This window comes from Sciurus carolinensis, unplaced genomic scaffold (assembly GCF_902686445.1).
Source record: "Sciurus carolinensis unplaced genomic scaffold, mSciCar1.2, whole genome shotgun sequence".
Classification (NCBI taxonomy): domain Eukaryota; kingdom Metazoa; phylum Chordata; class Mammalia; order Rodentia; family Sciuridae; genus Sciurus; species Sciurus carolinensis.
In genome coordinates, this window is record NW_025920312.1 from 18,632 (window position 1) to 37,537 (window position 18,906).

Genomic DNA, 18,906 nt, shown 5'->3' on the forward strand with positions numbered 1-18,906 from the left:
TTAGTAAGGAGGGGAGCATTAAAAAAAAAAAAAAACCTAGTGGATCTTTAAAATAAAAGGTGACACTCATACCTGTAGAGAATGAAACTGGAGTAGTTTACCAATATCAGGTTGCACTAAAACTGAGCAGAAATACCTGTAGCACGTGTTGGACTTCTGTTGGTCAAGGCTGTAAAACAAACAAGCTTGGTAAACACCCAGTCATCTCAGAACATCAGAGCAGAATCTAAGTAGCCCAGCAGGACCAGGTGTGCATAGCTTGTCTGAGGAAGTTGGCTGCCACTATCAGCATGCTAACTGCCACCTACACCTTGGGGGACTTGAAGGCTGCCCTGGTACCTGCTGGACTCCTTAGTTCCTGTAACAGTAACAGGTGTGGGATTTCTCTGTTGCCTGAAAGAACCATTCAAATCTGTCAGGCATGAAGTGTGTTTCTTTGCCAAAGGGAATATTTCAATAAATACTTTCTGAGGATCCAGTTTTACAGTTGCTTGCTAATGTGAGCAAAAGGATCCCTCAAGTTCTGCAGTGCCTGTCAGACTGCTTTCTCTAGTCACCTTTCAATGGATGGTACTCTGAAGGCACATCCGTTGAACCCTCTGGGGATCTGTTTCAAAGATACTGATTTGGTAAATGTGCAGGGAAAATGTCACTTTAAACAGCTAAAACATAACAGGTAAAAGGAATGACTTAAAATAACTTGATGGTGATGAAAGCATGGCCCTCATCTTCACTTTTGACTCTCTCTTTGCCTTTTCTACTGAAGTGTAGGGTCACAGGGCAGTGGGGGTCTTCAGGCTGTGAGTTCCATGGCGGGCCAGCTCCAGGCAGCAGCAGGCTCTCAGTACATGCCACTGGAATTCTCGTTGAGGTCAAGTTGTTTTAGGATTGCTCCTCTGTATCTTAATTTTGGAATTCTCTTAAAATCTTGAGTTTTTAAATTATACCCACTGGACAACCAAGGTTACACTATAATCACTTCCGGTGTATCCTTCCCTAGGTTGTGCTTAATTTTTAATTTCATTTTAAAGAGTCAAATGCCAGCCTTTAGAAGTGTCCATTGTCCCATGAAAGCAGATTCCCTGTCCCTTCAATGTTTTCAGGAAGGTGCAGAGATGTGTCCCACCACCGAGCTTGGAGTCTGCCTGAGCACAGGATGCTGACCTCCTCCTTTGGCTGGGAGAGGGTTTCGCCTGGGTTCTTTTGGTCATGGAGATGATCATTTGCCTTTATGTGACTGTCAGGCATGGTTTCCTTCCCAAGTTCCAACCTGTCCTATTTCCCTACACCTGATTACCTTCCGGAATGAGCCCGAGTGGACACCAGACAGCTTCTCTTGTCCTTTTAGCCATGTGTGGATGTGGACTGCTGCACCTCATTTTTAAGTTGGGCTCATCACACTGTATTGTATTTTTATGATCTTTCGAGAAGAGACTCTGCACTACCAGTAAATGTACTCTCCCAAAATGTGTGGCCTTGGGTCTGCATTAAACAATGTCACTCATGTTCATGCAAAAAATGGCTGGGAATGTTTGCTTTCTTTACCCAACTCAGTGAGCTTCATTTTCAGATCATCTTTGTCCAAACAGATTTGAGTCAACCCTGTGATGAAGTAGTTACTACAATAAATGTGTTTAAAGAAAGAAATAAAGAGAAAAAAAAATCAGTAAATGAGAAAATTAAAATGACTTTATTGAAATTAATTTTGTTTTGTGAAATACACTGTTAATTTAATGAAAAGAAAAGCCAAAGACTGGAATAAAATATAAACCACACATCTGATAAAATCCCAAAATATACAAAGAGCACTTAAAACAGTTATAAAGGAACCAACTGAAAAATGGAAAAAGATACTGGAAAGACATTTCACCGAGTACATACTTACATAAAATAAGCTTATGAGAAAATGCTCAACATCATGTCATGAGGATATTCCTTATTAAAACAACAACAAAGTACCATCTACACACCTAGTACAGTATATATAAACAGAAACACTGGGACCACAAAAGCCAGTAAAAAATTTGAGGCAATAAAAGTTCTTATTCATTCTTGGCATAAATGAAAAGTAGAATAGTCAGTTTGTAACACAGTTTAGAACTCTAGTACATACATAAACATGGTCTTTTCATATGGTTCAGCAATCACATTGCTAAGTATTTACACCAACAAACTTATTATCTACAGAAAAATCTTCACATAAACATTTCTGGTAGTCTAATTCAGAATTTGCCAAGATTAGAGGCAACTAAGATGTACCTAATAGGTGAGTAGATAAACTGTGGCATAGCTATGCAATGTAATATTATCCAGAAAATGAGCTATAAAGACATAAAATGATATGAAGATACTTAAATACATAGTATTAAATCAAAGAAGCAAGTTTGATACATCCCTATACAGTATGATTCCACGTAAATAACATTCAGAAAAAGACAAACTGTATAGACCATAAATACATCAACAGTTGCCAGGAATTTAGAGGAAAAAAATAGAAAAATGGAAAGTGTGACAAACACATGGAACATGGAAAATTTTTCTGGACAGTGAAATTTTCAGCATGATACAGTGATGGTGGATAAAAACCACATGCATTTGTCAAATGCATATAAGTATACTACTCAAGAGTGAACTGAACTGGTGTGGGGACATATGCCTATAATTCTGCTGACTTATGTAGGAGGTTAGAAAGTTCTAGCCAGGGTTCACAATTTACCAAGACCTTGACTCAAATTTTACAAGATGGTCTGGGGATGTAGCTCTGTGGTAGGAAACTCATGGGTTCACACACATATCAAAAAAACTGCATCACACACATATCAAAAAACAAAACAAAACAAACAAAAAACCCAATCAACCAAACAAAAAAATCAAAAAACAAAACAAAACAAAAAAAACCACATAATGTAAAGTATGAACTTCAGTTAATAATCCATTGTTTCATTGTGAAATGTAATATAGTGACTCATCAGTTATAAAAAACACTCTAGACAGGTATAAGATGTTAAAAATTGAGGAAACTATGAGCTAAGGCAAAGGGGTAAATGCAAACTGTGTACTGTCTGCTGGAAATAAAGCCTATTACAGCTTAGCAAGACTCTTATCTCAAAATAAAAATTAAAAAGGACTGGGGGTGTAACTCAGTGGTAGAGCAACCCTGGGTTTAACCTGGACACTGAAATAAATAGTCTATTAAATAAAACAGCAAATATACTACAATTCCATGAAGGATTCATAACTGGAAATGAACAATATACATACAACAGTTTCAATGAAAAATATGAGTTAAAGAATACTGTTGAAGGGATGAACATACATCTAGAAAACTATGAAAAAAGTAAGGAAAGTATCATTCATAATACTGGCTCCATCAGGAGAGAAATGAAATCATTTAGGAATAATTTCAAACGGGGTATATGGCATGGAAGTTCCTTCCAAAACCCTCCCTGATAATTAAGGAGAAATTCCTTTTGTAGTTCTTCAACAGACTGCAATTGTTTTTATTTTCTGCATGTAATACTTAGTTCAATACAAACCCAATACTAAAATCTCAGTGCATTTTGAATTGCTGGAACATTCTGTTGATTTTTTTTTTAATGTGAGCCCAGAGATTTAACACAGGGCACCTTGGCACCAAGTTTTACTTCCAGAATTTTTAATTTTTATCTTGGGAGAGGGATTTGCTAAATTCCCAAGGCTAGCCTCAAACTTGTAATTCTCCTGCCTCTGATTAGATGCATGCACCACTACACCTGGTCTAAAGTAAATTTTAGAAGGAGGAAGATGAGAAGGCACATTGGAAATAGTAAAAAGTAGTGGAGGAGGAGGAGAACAAAGCTGATGAGTAACAACAAGGAACTGTTGAGGATGGGGAGGAAGAGGATGAAGAGGATAAAGATGAGAAGAAAGAACAGGATGATGAAGAGCTCAAGCTGAATAAAGTTGCCGAAGAGGAAAAGGCCCAAGTGGCAGAAAGCAGAAAACAGGTGACAGCAAAGTTCTCTGCTGATGGGCTGGGGGTGGGAGGTCCCTCAGGGACTGGAGGTTAGGGCAGAGACAGTTACCTTCTTTTTCTCCCAAGGCTTCTCATTTCTGTCTCTGCTTCCCCAATACTTCACTAAGCCACTGTTCCACCTTAAGACCTGCCCCACATGAACGCCCCAGCTGGTCCCATTTCACCTCTCTCTTTCCTTACACTCTTCCTCCCTCAACCCACCTATCCCACCAGCCTCCATTCCAAGGTAGCCTCTTCTAAGGGTCCTCCATATCCCCCAGTCTCGCATGCAGTTCCATCCTTCCCCTGCATGTCTTCCCTGAAATTCACTCAGATTCCTTTCACTCAGCACTAGTCTGGAGTCAGGGCTGGAGCCTAGCCTCATGGCTGCCCTCTTTTTAATCCTCCTTTTTTATAACAATATAGAAATTGTTACACTTTTTTGTTTTTTATAAAAAGAAGAATACTCTTAATAGTAATAGCTAAAACAGAAACATAGTAGTTACCAGTAGGAAGAATGGAAAGGATAATGAGAGGAAGAGGAAGAGGGGCTGTCCAGGGCATTAATTGTGTTTATTTCTTTCTCTTTTTTTCTTTTTTTTTTTTTTTTTTTTGTGGTGCTGGGAATTGAACCCAGGGCCTTGTGCTTGCAAGGCAAGCACTCTACCAACTGAGCTATCTCCCCAGCCCAGTGTTTATTTCTTGATGCAGGTAGTAGTTACATGCTGTGTTCCCTCTGTGATAATTCATCTATATAATTTTGATATTTGTTTTGGTTTTGTTTTGCTCAATAAGATTAAACTTATTAAATAAAAGGTGGTGTAGAAAAGCAGAAAGAAGGGACTTTAAAAGGGTACTAGGGAATACTTCAGGGTAATGGATATGCTAATTATGTTCATGGATATGTACATATGTCAAAAGATAAAAATATATATCTTAAATAGACACAAGGGACAATTATACCACTATATGTGCCATTATACTACAATCCAGGTGTAAAAAAAGTGGATGCATCTCAAGCTTAAATTAAAAAGGAAACACAATTTTATACAGGTAATCTTAAAAAGAGACTAAGAAGGTGACTGTTATTTTGCCAACATCATAGAGTATGACACAAATCTAGATAATACACTACTATCACCTAGGTGATATGTTGTGGCCATTGTTGTATATGAAGTTTATCACTGATCAAAACATGTTGCACAGGGCTGAATGCTATTAAATTGTTATAAAATCAGTGTAGAACTCATAATGAGATGAATAAGCAGATGTATGGAATTTAAGAAAGACCCTTACAAAAGGCCCTTGCCATTTAGACAACAATAAGTGACAGAAATTGCCCTGCAGCAAAGTAGAAAAATGACATCTTTTCCAAAGAAATGCACCGGAACAATGGAACAATGGGTACTGTGTAACCACAAAAAAAAAAAAAAAAAACGCTATTGTACCCTTTCTCATACCACATGATAAACATTTTCAGAGGTAATACTTAAGTGTAAAAGCAAAATATAGAACATTCAAAAGTTGTTATAAGAAAGGGAGTTATGGGATGGATGTGGTTGCATACACCTGTAATACCTACTACTCAAGAGGCTGAGACATGAAGGTCACAAGTTTGTGGCAAGCAAGGGCAACTTAATGGGAAAATTTGCCTCAAAATCAAAAAGGACTGAGGATACAGCTTAGTAGTAGGGCACCCCTGGCTTCACTGCCCAGAACCCCTGCAAAGGAAAAAGGCACTTATTAGTTTTAAAAGTTACATAAAACAATATTTATAAAACTTTAAGTTGGGCAAAAATGAAATAAAAATTCTATTCATCAAATGACACTACTGAAAAGTGCAAAGAGAAGTGAAAGATAGGGAAAACTAATTGTCTCACATATAACCAAACACTTTTAATAAGAAAAGATAGAGACCTCAAAAGCAGGTAAGAGACTTGAATAGCCACTTTATGTAGTAGAAACCTAAGTATTCAATAATTCTAAAAAAGCTCAATGTCTTTAGAAATGAAAGAAATTTTAAAAAGTCACAACATATAGACAAAATTAAATAGTACTGATGAAGACATGGAACAAATGAATGAATGCTCGTGAGCTGAAGATGGAATGTTGTTATTATCTATTTGTGAAAACTTGCTATTAAAGACACATGATACTCCCCTAGGAGAAGCATAGACCTATGTAACTGCACATATGAACCATGCTAACATAATGATATAGACTTATTGGTTCAAACAGTTGAAACCTGGGGGTTGGGAGGAAGAGGACATAAATGATAAACTATGCAGAAAATTGTTTCTAGGGCACAGCCACATTTTTGTTCACATTACATCCAGTCTAACAAATAGAATAAAACACCACAGTAAGTTTAATACAGTTGCCACACACACGTGATAATTCATGTGTACACATTTTTAAATGGAAACATGTAGAATTCATAAGAAAATTAAAATTTACAGAAGCACACAGAAGCCTCAATTACATACACCAGGTGTGTGGATGGTAAGACTTATCATTACAAAGATGACCATTTTCCCTCAAATTAATCTATAATATTATCCCAACAAAATTTCAACACAATTTATTTTTAATGGAAGAGGGGACCAAAGCAAAAATTTCTAAGATTCATCTGGAAGTTTAAATATATATAAAATTAGCCAAAAAACTTCTGAATTCTAAGAGCAAAAGGAGCTGTCATTACCTACACTAATGTATATTATGAAATAATATCGCAATAATAAATAAGGAACCTCAACACAAACAAAATCCATATGTATGAAAAAATATTTATATTGTTAAAAGCAATAGAAAGGTCCATATAAATCCAATCTTATCAAGAATAACATAAAATGTGAATGGGCGATACAACCCAATATAAAGGGAGATGTTGGGACTGTGGGCATAGTTCACTTGTAAGAATGTGTGTGCAGAATGTACAAGGCTCTTGATTTAAACCACAACATCAAAATACAATGTAGGTGTTGAGGGGGGATGTGGGTGATGTTGGAAGTGTAGCAGAACAGGAGGCTCTTAATTTACCCTTCATCCTCTTAGACAAACTCATAAATGAGTTGAGAGATGTATACATTGGACAACTGAGAAAATATCTCCCATCAGGAGTAGGGAAAGTTGTGGTACACTTGGGCATTTGTCCTGCCTTGGGCAATGTGGTTTTTTAGTGGGACGGAATCACCACAGCCAGTGTCAACCTGAGTAGAGAAAGATTGGGACCAGACATAGCATACAGCTCTAAAGTTTCCTATGATTTGAATCTTATTTAGTGCTGGGAGAGAAAGAGAATAAATACACACAAGTATTAAGCCACAGCAAAAAGCAGTTGTTTTCAATGGCTATGCATGTATTTCCACAGATTTTATTTCCAGGGATCGGTGCAGAATACTTAAATCTCAAAGCTAACAGTTTATCCTTAGAAGGGATTTGTCGGTATAATCTGCCAATTGCTATTGCTAATAGCTGAGCTTCTATCTAGCCTGTATCAGAGTTAATAGGAGAAAATAAATAGACCACTGGCAGCTTGGGGAGCTCAGCATTTCCTGGGTCCCTCCCCCAGTTCATTCCAGTAATAACTCCAAGACTACCAATTCCTCTCTGAAAAAGTTTGTGCATGTACTCTCAACTTCAACATATTCCATTCAAGGGACTACATCCTAAACCATTGAGCTGAGAGTAAAAGTGACTTGAGCATGTGCAAACCTCCCTAAATCACCAACAAGTGGTTTTATATTGGTGCGCAAGCACTTCCATGGGAGGCAATCCCCAGCAGTAGTGCAGAGAAAGAGTTAAAAAACAGATCCCTCTTTATTCCCACAAGAGCACGTGCTTCCAGTGGCTATGTGACAGCCTGGATTCTAACAAACTTCCAACAGGGATTTAAAGCATCATATAGCAGGTTTATTGTAGTCTGAGCACAGTTATCAGAATGGCTATTGTCAGAAAGTTGAAAGAGAACTACAGAATACATGGATATAGAGAAAAGAAAACCCTTGTACACTGTTGGTGAGACAATAAATTTAATTCAGGCTGGGGTTGTAGCTCAGTGGTAGAGCGCTTGCCTAGCATGTGTGTGGCACTGGGTTCGATTCTCAGTACCACATATAAATAAATAAAGGTCCATTGACAATAAATAATTAATTAAGAACAGACTTTTTTTTGAAAATAGGATAAAGTTTCTTCAAAAAAACAAAAATAGAACTACCATATGCAACAGTAAAAAATAATTCTGGGTATATATCCAAAGGAATTGGAATTATTATGTCAAAGAAATGGCTGCACTACCATTTTCATTGTAGTGAGATTCACAGTAGCCAATATAAGAAAACAACTGAAATGTTGTTTAGATGAAGGATATACTGGGAGATTCGTTCCAGTTTCAGGGCATCCAGCAATTCCCCTGAGAGGTTCCATCCCCAAGCTCTTTCAAACTGCTCTCTGGAGGACAGTTATTCACTTGATAGTCACTTGACTTTACGTGGCAGGTGTGAGCACCTTGTTTAAGGCAGTGCTCAAACCCAGAACTAGGAAAAGATGGGAGGGTGGGATGAGGACATACCATATTGCAGTCTGCAAGAGAAAATCTCAAAGACATTCTGATAAGGCGTGTTTACTTAGAGAAGACAAAGGGAGGGCAGTAACGATTTTTTTTTTTTTTTAAACAGAATCAAGTGATTTTTCTCTGCTTACCTCTCATGTGAAATACTCACAAACAAACAAACAAAATCTTCTAAAAAGTGCCATCCAGTACTTGAGAGCAAAAAATTACAAGATACTACCTCCATTTGAAATTCAGCATGGAAAAAAAATAGTTGATAATGTGAAGAGGAGAAGTTGTTTTGGGGAATATGGATGGGAAGCTGGAAATAGAAATTCATTCATAGGTCTGTGAAGAGCTAGGCTAGGGGACAGGGCTCTGGATATGAGATCCTGATTGCCACACATTCAGAAAGTTCGGGTGAAGGAGAAACTGGGTCTCTATAGACCATGGCTGTATCATGCTGAAACAGTGGACCTGGAGTTGGGATTCTCCCTTGATAATCATTCCAGTTATCACCACACAATGTGGGTGGAGGCTGAGCCAGCACACTGCTTTCTAGATAGGGCTCAGGCAGGGGCCGAAGACACCACGCAGAAATGAAACAGAATGCCCAAAGTCCCAGTTGCTGACCTACCCCCACAGACTAACCAGACAGAACTGACAGTTGAAATGCCCCAGAGAAGGACTTGGGCCTGCTGACTCTGAAGACTGTGGCGGGGAGTCCCCATCTTCTATTTCCAGTTCCTGTGATAGCCAGTTCCGCCAGTTCCAGACAGCCGTCCAACCAAGTCTCAAGATTCCACCCACACACTCACCATTTCCATTTCCAGGGTGCCAGCTTCTCCCTATAGGTCTTCCAGCACGTGCACAGCTTAGCAAACTGGCTCTCCTGAGCACAGGTGCGAGTCCAGGAGCGAGAGTCCAGGAGCGAGAGCCCAGAAGCGAGATCCCAGCTATATCCGAAAGATGGCGGGCTTCAGAGCGACTGCACCAGAGCGCGGAAGCCCGACCCTCTGCACTAGCTGTAAACTGAATTGGAAGGTTCCACCAAGTTCTCCTGCTTGGACAGGTATTCAGGCCCCGCCCCCTGACTCTGAGCTTAATGAGCCTACAGTCTGAGTGACAGTAAATTGCATCCGACCTAGGAATAAAGGAGGTCAAAGACAGGATCTTGGCTGCTGCTCCTCTGGGTACTAGCCATTGAACGCAAGGAAGCATTGAGATACTGCCCCAGTCCTTTTAATTTTTACTTTTAGACAGGGTCTCTCTAACAGCTCTGGGTGGTGAACTTGTGGTTCTCCTACCTCTGCCTCTCTAGTCTCTGGGATTGCAGGCTTGCCCAAAGTCTCCAGCTTTTTTGTTTTGTGCTGGGAATTGAACCCAGAGCCTTAGTATGCAGCTGTTTTAAGGTACGGTTTCCTCACACTACGGGGAAACCTACAGTCCTCCCATTCAGGAGAACATTTGTTTTTAACCTTGTATATAAGGTCATATCACTTTATGCATTAAATATGTGTATACAATATTCATGAATGGAAATGATACAATGACAATGTCTTTAAAATTTTGTACTTCTAGTCTTATAAGGATGCATATTGATCTTTGAACTAGGAAACAATCCCCTAGGGTAGCATTGTCCAATACAAATAAAACGTGAGGAACAAATGTAATTTAAAATTTTCTAGTATTTACATTAAAAATTAAAAAGAACAGGTGAAATTGATTGTAATAACATATCATGAATATTATTATGGGACCAGTATAAAATCATTAATGAATTGTATTTTTTTTTGAAACTAGTATTTTAAAATTATAATTTTCAGCCTCCAGCACATCTCAGTTCACAGCAGCCTCATTCCAGCTTTGAAAGCTATGGCTCACCTGACCTCAGGGTGTTTAAGAGCCTGAAGTCCTTCTTCGTAGGCCAGAAGTAATAGAGTACACTTTCTTATTGAAAGGCCCCAGCTCCATGCCTTGAACCCTGAGTCGGGGCTAAGCCCCGCTCCAGTCCTTGACGGATAAGGTCTCCAGGCAACCGCACATTCCTCGGACAAATATCTCTTAACAACCTTGGTAAGCACAGGGGCCCAGCAGTCCTGTTTGTCCTTGAGACAGTTAGCAGCACAGATACCACCATGCTCTCAACAGCACGCCCTGCCCGGAGGCCGTTACACTGATAAACGGGAACTGAGAAAGAACAGGGCGGTTGGGAAAGTACAGAATATCGAGTCGAAACAGGAACTGATAAGCAGGAAACAACCTTACCCTTTAGGTGACCTATGTGCTGGATTCAAAATAGCCAATAAGAAACCTGTTGCTTACCGCGCGCGAAACCTGCCCCTTCACCCTATAAAAACCCTGTACCCCAAAGCCCGGTGTGCCAGTTCACCGAAGCTCCGGCTGAGGTTTTGCTGAGCACCCGCAGGCGCCTGTGTATCAATAAACAGCCTCTTGCTATTGCAGCCAGTGTCTTTGCGCGATCTTCCTTGGACAGGGGGACGGAGGGTCTTTCATTATCAATATTTCTCCTTAAGGTCAAAGAAAAGGAGAGACACTGCCTGGAGAGAGAGCAAGGGGCTTCAACCAGGAAGTATCCAAGAGTAGACCACTGCCTCCCACCTGATGCTGGGTACAGATCCATACCCATTCCAAATAGCATGCAGTAAACAAATGAGGATGGGTGTCCCTGGGAGGTGGGGGTCCCATATCTTCAGATCTTCACCAATCTAGACTCTGGAGTTTGAGTAGATTAAAGGAAAACTTCTTATTTTGCAATTTGGCCTTGGACCTAATGGACAGGCTGTGATGTGTTTCCTCCTGTGGTACAGGGGTAAAGCACATTATTAAGGTCATGGATACAGGTAAGGCTAAAGAAATACTGACATTTGCTACTCAGTTTTTTTCTGCCTTTTCTTGCACATGAAGTTTATAAAACTGTTCAATGTAAAGGAACATATTAAAACCCCACAACTATTAAACAGCTGGACTGGGATTCAGGATCAAATCTGCCTGACTCCAAAGCCAAAATACCTCCACTAGCCCATATGACTCAACAGGCTTTTCTTATTCTCTTAGGTCTTCGATGATGACATTCATTCTAAAAAGTTTGATTCTTACACATTTAATGTTATTCTTCAATAGAAATATATTATTAAGAAAATGTTTCTGATGCTTCTAGGAAGGACTTAGAATAATTTTAGAAAATGATTGAAGACTGAATTTAGAAAATCAAGAACCAAATATATACTTTTGTATTTATACCAGGAATTGAACCAGGGGTGCTTATCCACTGAGCCATATTCCTAGCATTTTTTATATTTTATAGAGAGACAGGGTCTCAGTAAATTGCTTGGGGCCTCACTAAATTGCTGAGACTCACTTTGAACTTGTGATCCTCCTGCCTCAGCCTCATGAGCTGCTGGGATTACAGGTATGCACCACTGTGTGCAGCTATTTTTTACTTTTTATTTTGAAGTAAAGTCTCACTAAGTTGTTTAGGGCCTTGCTAAGCCCTAAACATATTTTAAATTTCTCATCACTGGAGAAATTTGAAAACAGATATAATACACCCCAGGGGTATGAAAACAAAACATCATGCCATGAAAACACTGTAGGGAGAAGACTGCATCTGTATCACAAGAGTGCTAAAAGTTTAAAATTTGAAACTCCATATTAAGAAAGTGTAGGCGAGAACTCCAAGTCTGGCTGCTTGCAGTATGTGACAATACTCAGCAGCGGGATGGCAGTAGATGTGGTAGGGTCTGCTGCAACCATGGGAGGATAGAGCCCAAGAAGCTTCAGTGGTGGCGCCCCAGGGAGTTTAAGATAGTAGCAGAGAGGGCTGCAGCCCTGTGAGAGAAGCAGAGCTACAGACTGTCCTGTAGACTCTTGGGGCAGGACAACATCACTGCACTTAGGTACTTGAGACTTACTAGAGTCACAAAATTTAGTTCCTTTTCAACCTTTGATTCAGTTCCAGGAACTTCAAGGATTTTTCAAAATTTCCCAAAGTGATCCACATAATGAACTACATAACTTTTTTTTAGATATTTTTCAGCTGTCAATGGACCTTTTTATTTTTATTTATTTATTTGTATATATGCAGCACTGAGAATTGAATCCAGAACTTCACATGTGCTAGACAAGTGCTCTACCACTGCGCTATAACCCTAACCCTGAACTACATATCTTTAACTTCTATTTGTCAAATGTGAGCAAAGAGAACCCTCATGGCACCCTTGACTGTATCAAGCAAATGTTCTCCAGCTCTGGAGCCTCCTAACTCACTTGCCTGGGATTTATACAAAGTAAAATTACAGTAGGTGCAACAAACCACTCATATGGGAGAACTGGAGAAAGAATGTCATTGGCAGAGGAGGAATTCTGCAACAAAAGCAGAAAAGTTATCAAACCTGGTGAGCCATATGTAGGGAAAGGAGTGTGAATCCAGAAAGCACCTCAAACTACCACCTCAGATGCAGTGCCTGAGAGGAAAAGGTTAAAACCCATGAACCCTGCAGGAATAATTAGAAAGATGTGTGGCAGCAGCAGTGTTTCTCAGTGGCAATATTGGGACAGGGTGATTCGCTTACTGGAGAAATGACCTACAAAAACTTGAAATGCTGGATCAACTGCAGAAAAATGGAGTCAATCAAAAGGACAAGAACTCCCTGGGAGCAATTTTGCAACAGGTAGCCAATCTGAATCCAGAAGACCTCTCCTATACTTTAAAGGATTATGGTTTAAGGAGCTTCAGCGAGACTAATGGGGATACAAAGAAACAGAAAAATGGTTATTGGAGTCTGTGCTCTCTAGAAAACTAAAGCCACCTCAGAATTCTTCTGGCCCCAGTTATTCAAAATCTCTCATGTGTTCTAGTAGAGATGCTGTATCCTCTCCACAAAAATGACCTTTGGAATCCGAATTCATTGATTCTTTAATGAATAAGAAAGCTCGACTATCTCACCTGACAAATAGAATATCCCCAACATTAAGTGGTCATTTGAATCCCACTAATGACAAATCTGCTACAGGCTTCCCATCACCCCCTGCAGTTATTGCCATCCCCATCCCTCCACGACTGACTTCAACTTGCTTGCCTGTCTCAAATCTTCCTCAGACTAAATTCTAACTCCAGTTTCCCTAGGACCCCAGAAGGATGAGGGACGCAATAGTTACCTGTGGACAGTTTTAATTGGAACAGTAGTATCTATGGGGACCAGCAAGATAAATAGGCCTGCTTCCTTCCTTTCTTATTCACTCAGTGAGGTGGAAACCTCACTCCCCACTGATGCCTCCAAGAACACTGGGCTCCCTTTCCTGTCAGCTGCTAGTTGGTTGACTAATTTTCTTGATGTGACAGGATATCAATTTTCCCATGCTACCAGATTCCTGTTGCTGGGACTTTGTTCCCTGCATATGACAGGCCCAGACTCTACCTGTGCCTTGAAGAATGTTGCACACTGGGCATGATGCCTCTGATAACACTTTGACCTCACCATCTATTATATGTAATGTCAGAACAGGAAAATCTATAGAAACTAAGAGTAGTTGTTTAGCATTGGAGTGGTCGGGGATAGGGAAGAGATAACAGAAGGGTACTAGTTTTCTTTTCAAGTGATGAAATTGTTCATAAATTGATAAGTAATCATTGCCCAAATCTGTGAATGTACTAAAACTATCAAATTGTGCAGCTTTATTGAGTTTTAGGATATGTGAATTTTATCTCAATAAAGTTGTTTAAGCAGTTTATGATTGCTGAGTTTTAGATGATATTTTATATTACTTTGTTCCAAACTCAAATGTACATAAAATTTAATTTTCTTCATGTATCATACTTTCTATATTTATATGCAGATATGAATATAAACAGAAGAGAAAATGTCTGAACCATATAAACTGGACAAATAATGATAGCTCATTCAGGGGTCATGTCTTCAGAGAATTGTGGGTAAAGATGACATTAATATTGTCTACATGTATTTTAAAGACTATTTTAATGAATTAGATTAATACAAAACAAAGATCATTGGATATAATAGATACCCAATAATATATTTTCAATATTAATGGATAGGAGAAGACAAATTTTGAGTCTTAAGTTTATTGGATTCTAAATTCCATTTGCTTGTCATCACTGCCTTTATCTTTACAATAGTGACTAAACTATTCATTCTCTTGTGTTTAGTATAAATTAAATTTTGGAACTCCTGTCACTGAATAAGTGCTCAAAATCATGATCAATCATTGCACAGAAATTATAGCTAAAATACAGAGGAGGAAATAAATTGTTTAAGGTAACCCAATAATAACTGAGTATGATCTTCCCGCTGCCTTTTCTTGTGAGTATTCTCATGGAACCAACATCTCCAATTTCAGGATGAACACTTCCTTCTAATATAGGTATATATACTTTGATCCCAGGGATAATCAGTACAGGAACAATAATTGTCAAAAAAAAAAGACATGAGGATAGAGTAGACCATAGTGGCAATCTAATTCCTATAGTCATGCTAAGGTCATTTCTATTTCTTCTATATCCTGAGTTGGAGGTACCTAGGTAGGTCCAAGGATGAGATTCCTTGATTTGAAAAATATCACTGAAGGGCAATTACAGGATAAGAGAAGAAATAGGATGTTGAACAGGACAAGTCATAACCTCAGGCAGAAAGAAAACCACGAATAGACCATGAGCTGTCAGTACTGCCATTCCACCCCTACAAAAGCCCACATCAACCCTAATCACAGAAGCCACATACAATCCCCATTTGGAAGAGATGTGATAGAAAACAGGACTTCAGTGAACTCCTTGTGTTGAATTTTTCCTCTAGTTATGAGAAACCAGAGAAGAATGTAACATTCAGGTACAGCTCTCAGAAAAATAATTCTAAATGGAAGAATGGATAAAAGGACTGTTGGACAGATGAAAAGACAAATGAAATGTGTTTTAAAAAATAAGTAATTAACATACAGTGGGACTTTTAAGTTTGCACAATGATTTTTTTGTGGTACTGGGGAGTGAATCCAGGCACTTTGTACCACTGGGCTATATTCCCAACCCTTTTCTTTTCTTTTTATTCTAATATTTTTTACAGTATCAGTATGAAATATTTACAAACAGTAAATATCACTCTTGGAAAATTTTGCTTGCTGAGTGATGAGTTCCAGTCCCTGGTGAACTTTGACATCTCTCTGACTTTTCTGAGGTTATGAGTGAGCATGCATAAGATGCTGGACACATATGAACAAGGGTCAATAAAAATATGGTGAAAGAACAAAAATAAGCACATATCTTTATGATCACTTTTTTGTATCAAAGAAAATGTTTTATATTTATTCAAACATGCTTTTAAAATATTTTTATCACATCAACCTGTAAAGGACAAGGGAAATAATTCTAACTTTTTTTAGGTGAAAAAAACAATTTATAAAGGCATGTGCATAGGTTGAGAACATTTATGAAAACTTTATTTGTTTTTGGCTTTTCTAGATGCTTACCCCCCTGCCCACCCTTCCCCAGCTGCAGGACACTGGGTGGTCTCATCCATACTGCCAGGACCCAAGGGTTGACAGGTAGGATGAAGGGGAGGGGAATAGGAAGGGGGGCATGTGACCATCTTCCAAATAAAATTGTCTAAATTTATTTATTTATTTATTTATTTATTTATTTATTTATTTATTTAGCAGTACTGGAGATGGAATCCAGGGGCTCTGTACTACTGAGCTACATCTCCAGCACTTTTTTATTTTTATTTTGAGACTGGATCTTGCTAAATTGCCCAGACTGATCTCCAACTTGCAGTCCTCTTGCCTCAATTTCCCAATTAGCTGGAATCACTGGCGACCAACCTAATATTTTAAGAAGGTGAATTTCATGATATATAAATTGTACCTCAATACTCTATTGTCATGTATATCTAAAAATAAAAAGGTGACAAAACATAAAAAAATAAATTGTATCCCCTGTAAGAAAATCCCACGAAAACCACGCCGGACACAGGAAATAACATAAGGGAGTTTATTAAGCAAACAGAGTGTCTCCCTGCAGGGTAAGATAGAAAATGAGAGGAAAAGAGAAAGGAAAGAGAAAGGCACATGCTAGAGAGAGTGGAAAGCGAGGAGGAGAAAGAAAGTGAGTCAGGGGGAGAGAAAAGCAAGAGAGAAAAGTTGGCAGTGAAGCTATCTTTAAGAATCCCGCCAGGCTAACAGGGGACCAATAATGGAGGATACTTGCAAGCTGACTGATGAACCAATAGCTAGCTAGGATGTTCACAGACTGACAGGAATTGGGAGGTGGGGAAAATGACTGCACCGGAAAGGGTGGGGAGAGCAGCTTTCAGACTGACAAGCTGGGTTGTGATGCAATGGAAAGGGCGGGGAAGCAGCTTTGTATTACATTCCCCCATTTCTGCTTTTATAAGAAAATCTTTTGTTCTCCAGTTCTTTTCCGCCTTATCTCTCCTTCCTGCCTAAGTGACTAGGGCTGGTTTTGCAGGTGAGATGTAAAAAGTCCATTCTCCCAGGGGCAGTGTTCTTCTTCCAGACTTCCAGAGGCAGATGGCTTTCATGGACTTCATTTCCTTGATTTAACTGATCTCTGATTTCTACACTAACTGCCTGTCCCCAATTCTGGCTTAACTCCTTTACTGCTTTAGGGAAAGGGGGCGATGACCCATCTGGCTTCTTCAAGCTGGAAGGGGGCAGCGTGGGGCAAGCAGTTTGGAGTTTCCTTTTCAGAAATCGGGTTAATCGAAGGGTCCATGGTAGAAGTCTGGCTGGGAAGAGCAGGTTTTAAAGGCATCTGGGGGTGGGTGCTTCTATGAGAGAAGAAGAAGAAGACATGAGTACTGAAATGAGATCAATACAATATAAATGTTGCAGAATCAGGAACATGCCAATGAATATCATAAAGATGACAGAAGCCAATAATTCCTCACCAGGGGGTGGAATAACTGAGCTGTTCCCATAACAAGGCCTAGCACAGGCTGGCTGTAGGCATTAAACTGACTAGAGGACAAGGCCTTTATTTGGGAACTTTAACTTTGTCCAGGTTATCAGGAATGTAAACACAACATTTAAATCTTAATGTCATTGATGTCCCCAGAAAATATAGTTAACCTGTTTAGTAGAGATCTCTATATTTCTGTTACTGGCAAACATAGATTAAGCGTACCTGTGTAGGCCCAAGAATGGCTATATTTTGGTTTTAACTATTTTGCTAGGTGTCTAAGATCAAGCTGGTCAAAGTGATCTGTTCCTGTCAAAGAGTCAGCTGAGTTCCCACAGGGGTCACTGGTAGAGAACTTGAGAGCCTTAGATTTAGTGCCATCTGGTAGGCAGGGTCTCCTCAATGCTTCCCTTGAAAGCACCAGGGATGGCTCCCTTTTTCCTTGACCCTCCTCTGCAGCAGGTGCACTGATTGGCTTTTCATCCTCTAGTGGCCTCATCAATCTCCCTGTTCAGGAGGTTGTGTGACCCAGAGTTGCAAAGCTCCTTAGAGAAGTCCTCTTGTTCCCTGGACTCAGGCTGACTGAGGGCAAGACCCAAATACTGGCTTTTCTTGGCCTCTGTATTTAATCTCAATCTCTAAGTCTCATCTTAACCATCCAGCAAGCCAGTCTCACCAGTCATAAAGTAAGAGTGCTGGGCTTTAACTTCAATGTCTATAACTTTACAGTTATTTACCCCCTTTTATCGAATTGGGGATCTACGTTATCTGTCCTATAGGTGATGGCTTACTATTTATTTCAAGTTAATGTATGGTGTACTTCTGCAAAATATTGATCAGGCAATAGTTAGAGTTTACAAGGAAAATACAAAGTGGAATCACCAACAGTAAAACATTCAGTTTGTGCAATAACTATCTTGAATTTTGACTGAGTTATTCATTATATCCCCTGTTTGAGATCACAGTAATCTTTACAACAAACATCAAACTTGTGAACACAACTTTAAATGGAGTTAAATGAGTTTAAATGGCTTACTTTGGAGTCATCCTAACGTGCAGCAGGGTTGTGAGGCAGAGCCTTATCTCAGGTAAGGCGGGGCTTTTCAAAAATCTTAGGTAAAATGTTCTAATCCTGAAGCTAATTTTTTTCCTTTTTTGCCATGACCAGCATGACCAAATTCTCAAGTTCAGTGAGTGGCAAAGGAGTATTAGAAAATAAAGGTTTATAAACACAGATTTTGGAGATTAAGCTGAGATCAGATGGAGCTGGAAATGCAGATCTAAAGAGTTATGTCGGCAATCTTTATATACATATGTAGGCATTATTCTTTGTTTTCAGGAAAATTACGGAGACTAGGATAGTAAGGTAACTTTTTTTTTTCAGAGCTGCAAAGTGCAATGTTAGGAGCTCTG

At 39.2% G+C, this 18,906-nt stretch overlaps 1 pseudogene; it reads left to right on the top strand.

Annotated features, from left to right (window-relative positions):
• Positions 1–290: 290 nt before the first annotated feature.
• Positions 291–13,780, top strand: LOC124975578 (RNA polymerase II elongation factor ELL2-like; annotated as a pseudogene).
• The last annotated feature ends 5,126 nt before the right edge of the window (positions 13,781–18,906 follow it).